Here is a 10,897-nt window from a genome sequence, read left to right on the forward strand (position 1 = left end):
ATAGCTCTTGCCATTTTAGCACTTATGGATTCAATGTGTTTTGTTCATGGTAGTTTGTGGTCTATAATGATTCCCAAAAGCTTTGCCTCATGGACTTGTGTAATTTTTTGACCCCTTGAATTTCCAAAGTAAGTTCGGGATTTGAATTTATTCTGCGATCTGCCCCTATGACCATTGTATGTGTCTTCTCTGTGTTTAAGACCATTCAGCTCATCCTCCAAAACATATCGGAGGATGAGCTTTTTTATAAGCGTGTTGATAGAGCAAATAAATTGTTTTTGTGAAAGTAGTTATTTACTTGCTCATAAACTATTTGCTCCATCACCTTCGCAAGTACAGATAATAAGCTTATGGGGCAGCTATTCTTTCCTGACAATGAAAGCTTTTTATTTTTTGGTAATGGAATAATTTTTACTTTTTTCCATTCTTGAGGACAGCATCCTGTATTGAAGCTTAAAGTGATTATGTGACTCACTAAGAGAGCTATTATATCAGAAGTTAGGTATCCATCAATACTGTCCACTTCTGCTGGCTTATTTTTTAGGTTTTTTTTAGAATTTTCTCAACCAGAGCTGTATTTTTGCTTTTTAGGTAGAATGTGCAGATTTTTGCATTTCATTAATGTATCTTTTATTATTAATGTATTTGATATTGTGTTATCAGTGTTAGGCATTTTTAGCTTCAGTGTTTCTACTTTGTTCATGAAATAATTATTAAAGTAATTGGCAATATCTTTTGGATTTGTTATTAAATTCTTATCTACTTCTATGAATGCTGTTAATTTTCTATTTCTTCCAGTCAATTCATGTATTGTGATCCATAATTTTTTACTATCTTTCTGAGTCCAATTAATTTTCTTTTTGTAATATTTTCTTCTACTCCTATTTCATTTTGTTGTTTGATTCCTAATTTTACGGTATTCTTTCCAGTCCTCCTGTCTTGGGTGGCATTCTGTCCAGCAGTGTTAGCAGCAGCATCTCCTCACCCACAGCACAGCAGTGGAAAGTACACGTTCTGGAGAAGGGAAGACGGAGAACAGTAACGATGATCCATATGCCCCCTAAACTAATAACAAAGATACTCGAGCAAAATAAAGAAAGAGAAGAGAAATTAATCAATAAGAGAATAAAAAAAGAATAGAAATCATCAAAGGAAGAGCAAATGAGGGGTGTGTGTGTGTGTGTGTTTAGTATGTAAGCGTATGTGATTTGCAGTTACTTTAAGGCCCGATTGGATTGTATTGTTCATGTCCTGGAGAGAGATGCTGGGTCCTCAGAGTGGAGCCAACAGAGTGGTATTGCAGGGTTTAGGCCTGCAGGTTCACAGCTGGCTTTACAGCAGCTTGCAGCAACTCAGGTCACGACTGCTCAGAGCTAACAGCAGAGAGGAAGTGGAGGGTACTCTGGTGGGCAAGCTTTTAAAGAAAATGAAGCTAGACTAAGTACTTAGGCTATCTACTAAGAAAATAAAAATGTTGCAAAGCACATTAAACATGTCTGCAGATGGAGGTGAAGCACCTGCATGTGAGCAATTTTGAGCGGAATTTTGTTTTTATACCATAAATGTCATTCCCAATTTATACTAAACTAATGATTGGTTTGAAAGTTCCTGAGGCAAATTGTGTACATTTGATAATGTCGATGACATGTATCTGTGGGTAATAAGGTGTTAAGTGGATGAGCTTTTTTGGTGAAAACTTCTTTGGAGTAGCAGACAAGAAATATGGGGATTCTAATTGATGCGTGGAAACTTGTGATTAAACAGGGAAATAACACATTACAAAATATAATAAAATATATGAACTTTACATGCAAACTTGTAAAACATTTTTTTTTCTTAGTTAACTCTTAATTACTTTAGGCACAAGGTACTATAGAGGTTTACTCTCAGCAGGGCCGGGCTCAAAACTCACCCCATCCCAAGCATATCATTGGTACAAAATGATTGTATTAGTATTAACTAATGTATTGTAGGTATAGATACAGTAGTTTGACTGCATGTATATATAAAAATATCAACCGTAAATATATATAGAGAAATATCTTTAAACTGAAATAACAAATAGAACTAAAAATGCATGTGTTCCTTTTACAGCTTGATCAGCATCTGATACAATTTTATACAATTTTGAAGCTTCACTAGAAGTTGTTTTCAGCTGGATTCTCACTCATTGCATGCCAACAAATGTGCATTCATGGGCATATCAAAGTAAGCAATGTCAACAGCCATAGCCTTACAATAGACTACAAAATGCACCTGTTTGAGAAGAACTTTGCTTGTGTGGTGCAATCTCTGCCCTTGCTTTGATTTCAGCAGGTAGCGGCACTTCTCACACTGACCCCAATCACCCAACACAGAGAGAGGGAACATCACATTCATTTGTTGGCATTGTGTTCCCAGGTCTGCCTCTTCCCTTGCGCCGTTTTTTTAATACTCTTTTATTTCGCTTTTTTAAAAGAGTGCCAGCAGTCACTGACAGTTACGTCTGCGTCTACCATTATCAAATACATAAAGCAGTAAAATTACCAGCGTAGACAGTTAACAATAAGAAAATCAATACAATAATCGTCATAGTTCTGCACAAATTAAGGGTCAGGAAACATCACTGCAGACCCCTCACACCCTGCACACAATCTGTTCAAACTCCTCCTCTCTGGCAGACCCTACAGATCACTGTACACCAAAACAACCCACCATAAAAACAGTTTCTTCCCCCAGGCTGTCACTCTGATTAACGCTAAACAGTCAAAGAGTGTCAGACCTGTTTCTGTGAAATAACCCTGGAACTAAACACGTAACAAGCCTGGATCAATCTGTCACTGAGAATGTTCATGTACATACTATTTCATTTAAATGTTTACCTGCACTACTATCTTGTTATTGTTATTGTTATATTATTTTATTTAGTTTTGCACATATTAGTATAACTACTGTTTATATTTTTTTCTAGTTAATTGTTATTATTTAATGTTTACACTATTGGAGAGAGCACAGTTCACCAAGTCACATTCCTCATGTGTTTAACTTACATAACTTGGCCAAGAAAGTTGATTCTATTCTATTCATTTAATTTTGCTCAATGAAATACTTTTTTTGATTCCACATTTCTTAAAGCTGCACTATCTGAATCTTGAACTATGACAGAGGGGCATGGCTGAATCCAAACCTTAAATCCCGCCCCCCACTCTGATAATCCTTCCCAGTCTCCTCCTCTGGAAGTGCACAAAGTCGCGCACGAGCGTTGAGTGTCTTTCTTTTCTTCCTCTGATTTTCTCTTTTTGGGTTTTTTAGCAGTATATGCAGTACCAACAGGCGCCGGTATAGCAATCTTTCCTGGTGAGTGTTTGGCAGCCATGCTTTACTGAAAACCAATTAACACCATGCACAAGCTTCACTATATAATAATAATAATAATGCATCAATTTTATATAGCGCTTTATCATAGACACTCAAAGTCGCTTTACAGAATTAAGGCATTATTCTTTCACTCCACACTTAGTGGTGGCAAACTACTGTTGTAGCCACAGCTGCCCTGGGGCAGACTAACGGAAGTGAGGCTGCCATAGAGCGCCATCGGACCCTCCAACCACCACCACCAACACTCACTCACACATTACGTTCATACTAGGCAATGTAGGTGAAGTGCCTTGCCCAAGGACACAATGACAGATACCACTGCAGCGACTGCCACCCCACTGTGGCACCTGGAATTCTCAGTGGTCTCCCATCCAACTACTAACCAGGCCCAGACCTGCTTAGCTTCCAAGATCTAACGGGATCGGGCAATGACAGGCTGGTATGGCCACAATATCGTGGAAGCCAATGAGGAGGCTCCTTCATAGGCTCTGCTCTCCTTTCTCTAAATCCTGTAATTGGAGCTAGAAGGTGTGACCCCCAAAGATTTTGTCTTCCAGCTTTTTTTTTTGTGACTAAAATACTTAATTATAAGGCACAGACAGCACGCAGACATACAATTTTTTCAGAAATTATTACTTTTACGATATACTATATGATGCTAATAAGAATCTTTTTTTTAATGCACACACACTCACCACAACCCAAAAAGTATTGTAATGACGTGACTCCAGCCGTTATCACAGTTTTACAGGCTTTAATGGAGTTCGTAGTAACACGCCAAAAATAAATGAACAAACACACACACAAAGAACCGTCTTACACAGTCATACACACACTACTGTGGGAACAAAATTGTTCTCTTTTCCCTCTTACGGCCGCCCTTTCCCCAGCGTCTCAGCCAATCAACACTCAAAACACATGTAAACAAAGACGCACATTGGCAGAGAAAGCTGCACGTAACCATGACGCCTTCTCGGCCATGGGAAATCTCAGCATCAGTTAACTACTGAATACACACAAGTGGAACATATCCAGAACATAGAACCCAGTCCGTTACAGCATAGCAGACCAGACCAGGCGGCCCGTGCGTGGAGCGCAGACCTGACTGAAGCACACAATCATATTTGTTCCCTGCGCTCCAGCAGCAAGTGAGGAATGAGCAAAATCAGCAAATAATATTCAGTGAACGTGAACGCTACAAAACAACACAACTCCGTTAATATCCCGTCCCACTACTAGCAGAAATCACTTTAGAAATGATACCACAACAATATAGAAGTGTTTTTGTTTATTAAAAAAAATAATATTAATGTAATGGAGATTTAAAAAAAGTTAAAAAAGGAAATCCGAGCCCGGCCCGACAGCTGAGCGGGAAAATGAGGCCCGAGCCCGACCCGAGTTCAGGCCGGGCTCGGGCTTCATTTTCCCGCTTGGGCTTGGACCAAGAATCTAAACTCTACTGCATGTGTAGCAACAGGGTCAACCACACCTCCTCACTAAGATAAAAATGTCTATCAACTCCTTGCTCAGAGTTGCTCTCAGAAACTTCCTGAATCACTTTTAAGTTAAGATTCCTTGCTAGGAAATTTTAGGCTAAGGAAGTGGACAGTAAGGGTTCAACCCTATAGCATGTTAGCTTAGTCTGGAAAACAAATAATATAATTAATCAAATATAAGATATTAAAACCCTTTAACAGGCAGTGGAAATGCTGTGATATTTTTTTTCTTCTGGATAATGAAGCTGAAAATCTCATTTCACGGGAGGTGGTTAGATCAACTGCTGGAACATGAAGATTTCAAAGCCCACATGTATCTCTGATTTTTCAAAGTCTTTAGTTTTAGACCTCAAGAAAATATCACCATAAAGCTTCAGGCAGTAAACCAAGATAAAGTTTTTAAAAGGATCCTCCACTGTTTTTACAAATGTGGCCTAAAACCTTTGAAATGTCCTTATTAGAAGATCTATGCCTAACAAAACGCATTATTTTGCACCAAATTTGTTTTATTAATTTTTAAAACAGGGACTACTTTACCCTGTGCGTCGCCATGTTGAAATGGTTGATTTGCACCACTTCCGATACCAATAATGAGTCTCTGCCACCAACAAAGTCTCACCTACTCTGTGGACTCGGAACATGTTGTGCCGTTTTATTACAGCACTACACACCAACATGTATCAACATATATCTGGGTCTCTAACTCAACTTACCATACTTAATCTCACGACAACATCTAATGACACCTTCACTGTGCCATAGTCAGCGTGAGAAATCCCATACAATACCATTCTTGAAGGATTTTCGTTTTTTTGTATGTGCACCATAGTTTTTTTTTCCTGTAGAAGTTTACTGTAATCACATAAATGCTTGTGGTCACAGGTTTGGAGAAAAATCAATGTGTGAAGAAATGTTGTGAAGGTTTTCCTTTGAAATAGACAAGGTCTTCAGCCTTAACAATAGGTCTTTGTATTCAGCAAGTCTAGCATTCACAACTAGCAACAGTTGAGTTCACGGTATTACATGATGTGATTGTAAAGAGTGCGTGATGTTCATCCCATCCCTTGTGAATTCACTGCAAGTGTACGTGACAAGACTAAGGACTGGAAAATTAGCTCCAGGTTTCCATTTTTAATGAGCTATTCGTGATCTATTTACTCTCAAAACACCAACGATTAAAAAACTCAATGTGATAAATTACAACAGACAATTCTGGAATATTATCCTTTTTTTTTTTTTTTTCAATATTTGCACAGAAATCAAAAGCTACCCACCATCTTAAAATGTCTCCATTGCTACTGATACTCTGCCTGCCTATGTCTGTTTCACGATAATTAGCAGTGACATCTAAGTAAATCAATAAGAGTTTCTCAAGCTGTCTGACTGCATCAAAGTGTGCATCGAAGGATAAGAATACCTACTAATCAGATACAATGAACAGTGAGTTTGAAAACAATCTGATTTGTATTGTTTACTGAAGCTCCACTCAGTTGGATTTGATACACAAAAGCACTTAAGTCTGTTCCCATGAGCATCTCCTGAGTGTCTGCGGTATTGGTTAAACGCCACTTTCTCTGTGTATCGATGTAAACTATTGTAGTCCTAATGTGAATTGATGAAATGGGTCGGAGCACGGTGTGATGAAGCATTCATCAGAGACTATTTCTGTTACACGTTGTGCATTCATGGGTGATGTGCTACTCACCGGTGAAGGGAATACAATCGTCTAAGCTGATGTGAGAGGGATGTATTATTCATACGTAGTATCCAAGTATTGATTCTGAAGTCTATATCAATCAACTTTCAATGGCTAATCAGGAGAACCTACACTTGTCTTCCCTCTAAGCACTAAATCTGTGTGAGTTAACTAAATACTTCATATTGTTTTCTAGCCACATGAGAGGCAGCCTATCAGAAATCTGATCTGAGATCATAAGTCATAATTAATTCAACGAACTTTGTCATTTCACAAGATTTGATAAGGAATTTTATTATAATATAATGCAGCGAAAAAAAAACAAAACAACCACAAAACTTGGCCCCTGTCATTTACAAAGTAAGACAAACGGCAACAACAAATTACTTTTCACTTAAAGTTAAATAAATTAACCTAATAAAGCCAAAAAAAAGTTTTAAAGTGTTAATTTTCATTTCCCACAATTAGAGCTGTACATTATTTAATATGTCAAAAGAAATACATATACTTTCCTAAAATAAAAAAAATAAATATCGAGTGTGAGTGGTTGTCTGTGTGTCTATGTTTGCCACGTAATGGACTGGCACCCTGTGCAGGGTGTACCCTCGCCTAGGACCCTTTGAGTGCTGGAGATGGGCCCCAGCAGACCCCCGCAACCCTGAACAGGAACACGTGGGTCAATGGATGAATTCATTAATTAATTAGAAATTAAATATCGAGAGGCACTTGTTTAATATTCAAATCTTTTACGTGGAGGATTATGTATTGGTTAGTTTGCATTATATTTCTTTAAACTGTGTTTTATTTTATTTTTTGTTTCACTAGAAGTTTATTTTATTAAAACAACTGTCAATGTTTTACAAATTCATAATAAATAATTATGTGTTTCACATTAATGGCTTCATTGGACCCTCCCCCTCCTGTGACCACCCCCACTCTCTGGCCCACCTTGGTCACTTCAGTAAAATTGACCTGAACATGCCACTGCATAACTATGTGACTGATAATCTGATCTTTATTCTATAAAGCAGGTGGAATTGTTTCCTCAATTGCCACCAAACTTGCTACAGCTCATCTGTTTCTCATTTATCAGAAATTGAGCCGACATTGCATCAAAATGTTTGACTTTAAACATATACTTTGCAAATTCTTGCTACTTTCTCAATATTCATTAAAAAAGTTACTAACTTTTGGAGTCATGGTAGATGTTTGGAAAATGTAAATTTGTCTCAAAAACCTTTTTTTTTTTACATTTTGAATTTTGCCCTCATGTACGGAACCTTATTGCATTCACTTGAATAAAAAAGTTTCTGTTTTTATGAGTAAAGTTTCTGCTTTCACAAGTAAAATAAATCCTGTTTCACATATCCAGCTTGAATACATTTCAGATGCATCATTTTGTATCCATGGAGCATCGCGGTGTCACGTACCGAGTTTCCTTCCGTACTGAATTGATAACCTTAACCCAATCCAATAAACAAATAAAACACGTGTCTGTTCACTTTGTAAACAAAAAATAAAAATGAATTACTATTTTTTTTTTTTTCTTTTAGCAAAAGATCATTTTCCAGTAGTGCGCATGTGTGCGCATGTGCATATATGCTCATAATCGATCTCTGTATGAGGTAAACTCAGTCTGTGACACCGTACTGGTTTAGTTGATCTTGGAGAAACAACGTCCATCTAAAGTACTCAACCATAGTAAGATTTCCCAATGCCGTAAGCCTAAGGTAAAATAAAAGCCGATTCAATTGAGTAACCGAGGCATGGCGCAGCGCTCAACATCAAGCTGTGATCATACTGTAGTAGGAGGCTGTCATAAAAATAGAAACTTTACAAACAAAAACTTTATTTATGAAAACGTCAGGTTTTTCACTTAGGAAGTCAATAAATCGTTGTTCAAAACTAAATCCAACATCTCCATGCTGTCCAGATGCAATATGTGGATTTTTGTCTTAATAACAGATTTTTATGCAGCCATTTAAAATCTGCTTTTAAACACTATAACCGCTGCTGTCTTGCACACAGGTGACTGGCTTAGTCAATTAGTGAAGCTACAGGTGACGTTTCCATGTGCTAATTAGCTCAGTGACGTCTCTGTTTCTTAATTGTGAGGTAAAGCTTCAGCTCATGCAACTTTTCTGTTTTTGACTAAAATTGCCTGGCCCTGACCACTGCTGCACAGCATCTATAAATTTAGTTATGTTAAATAATGTTAGAATAGGCCTAAGGAAGAACAATGTGGTTTTTGCAAATGTACAACTTTTTTGGTGTGTAATGTGTCATTTTATCCTCATTTATCTTGTGAACCCTTTTCAGTAGACTTTAATCATTCCACCGCACATCCTTGATTAAAATATTGTGTAATGATGTGTAAATGGGTTTGGTTTTACCTTAGTCAAGTAAATAAATTACAAATTTGTAAGCATTACCTTGGATTTTTTGCTGGAGTCCAGTCCTTGAGAGCACCTCCAACATGTGTCACATGTCTCCCTGAACAACACACCTGAATCTAATGATTACAATCATCAATGGAGCAGGGCAGCAACTCAAACATGGGTGCCAGACTCCAGCCCTCTCGGGCCGAATTCCTGAAACTTTTAGATGTATCCCACTGTCCCTGCTCCAACACACCTGAATCAACTGAATGGCTTGATGACAACACAATGGTTTCAACAAGGTGTGTGGAGCCATCTAAAACAGTGATTCTCAACTGGTGGGTCGGGACCCAAAAGTGGGTCGCGGATCTGTACAGGGGGGGTCGCGGAAAGCTGGCCAAAAAAAAAAAAAAAAAACCTAATGTCTCTCATGTGTGACAGCAAAATATAAAGATTTATGTCTTCAAAAAGATCATATATGCGTGTTTTCAACAGCTCTTTGAAAAACCAAAAAAATTTGGTTGGTTGAATTAAAAAAAAAAAGTGGGTCGCGATTTGATGACCAAAATGTGGGTCCCAGGGTTAGACGGGTTGAGAACCCCTGATCTAAAAGTCTCAGGAATCCGACCCTCGATGACTGGAGTCCGGCATCCCTGAACTAAAACATGCTGGATAGTTAGATGGGTCCAGGGCCAGACTTGAGCACCTCTGTTGTAGGCCAAACTTGATTTAAAGGAGCATTGTGTGACTGTTTACTGAAAGACCTGTGCACATGCCTCTGCGTACATCTGTGGAACCAAACAGTACTTTAGTCCACCGTGCTTGTCTTCTTTAAGTCTCCGGGCAGTCTTCTTTGAATTCCTCTTTATTTCGGTTATTGGGCCGCACCTCCAAGACATCGAGAACGCGGACTAGCGTCATTCAACTTCACGTCTGCAGAACTGCGTGGGAAATTTATACCCAGAACGTCAGTATAAAATGTATCACACAATCTGTTCAAAGCAATCAGAAGAAATGTGTGTGGGCTCATTCTCTTTGGTTTTGAGTGATTCATCAACCATTAGCATTAAAAGACTAAAAGTTAATGTTTATTTTTTCACAAATCCTGCCCTTTTGCTCCTTTTAGCACACATTTAGAAAACAGGATTAAAACTGATTCTTTCCTGCCTATTGTTATACTGGAGCGCCCTCTACTGTCTCATAATAATAACAGAGTTGTAATCCCTTAAGGCCATGTGAAGGAAAGCAGACATTAGGAATAACTGAATTCCTACCCTATAGCTATCAGATGCTACAAAGATATAAGGGAATTAATAATTACACAACTTTGGGCAATGGTGAGAAATCATACATTTTGGCTCATGTAAAGATTACAAGTAGGGGAGAGTGGGTTGGGATGAGCAATTTTTCACATTTGTCGCTAACTAATATATCTGCATATATTTCAGGATGTTGTGCATCCCTTCAAACATACTAAATAAAGATAAATTGAGCCGTATCCCCATGATGTCCACTCGGTAATCAGACAAATGCAGAATCTTAATATAATATTTAAAACATATAGACTACAGTCAAAATACACTTAAGTGTATAGATATTAGTCCCCAAGCTAAAAAGGTGCACTTTTAAGCTAGGTTTATTAACTCATGTTGTAGCTCATAAATACCACAATTGATGTATGAAATACATTTAAAATGATCTATTTTGGTCTAAAGACAATTCTGGCGAAAGTTATGATCGACTAAATTCACTTTCAAGAGTAGTTATGTTTTTTTGGAAACATAACCACTTCACCCATGTGGTTCTTAACTTCACAGATTCCATTAAATACCTTCCTCCTTAATATGTGGTCACATGATCAATGTTTTTTTTTAACCATTTATGATCAACAAGGGGACGCTCAACTTACCCCATGTGCTTTTTCACTGATGTGATGACAAACTTCTGATTCAGGCTATAAGGTTCATTGT

General features: G+C 37.8%; 1 pseudogene; it reads right to left on the minus strand.

Moving 5' to 3' along the window:
- Positions 1-3,692: 3,692 nt before the first annotated feature.
- LOC114472364 (uncharacterized) lies at positions 3,693-3,810 on the minus strand (annotated as a pseudogene).
- Positions 3,811-10,897: the final 7,087 nt, after the last annotated feature.

The sequence above is a fragment of the Gouania willdenowi genome, chromosome 1 (assembly GCF_900634775.1).
Source record: "Gouania willdenowi chromosome 1, fGouWil2.1, whole genome shotgun sequence".
Taxonomy (NCBI): Eukaryota; Metazoa; Chordata; class Actinopteri; order Blenniiformes; family Gobiesocidae; genus Gouania; species Gouania willdenowi.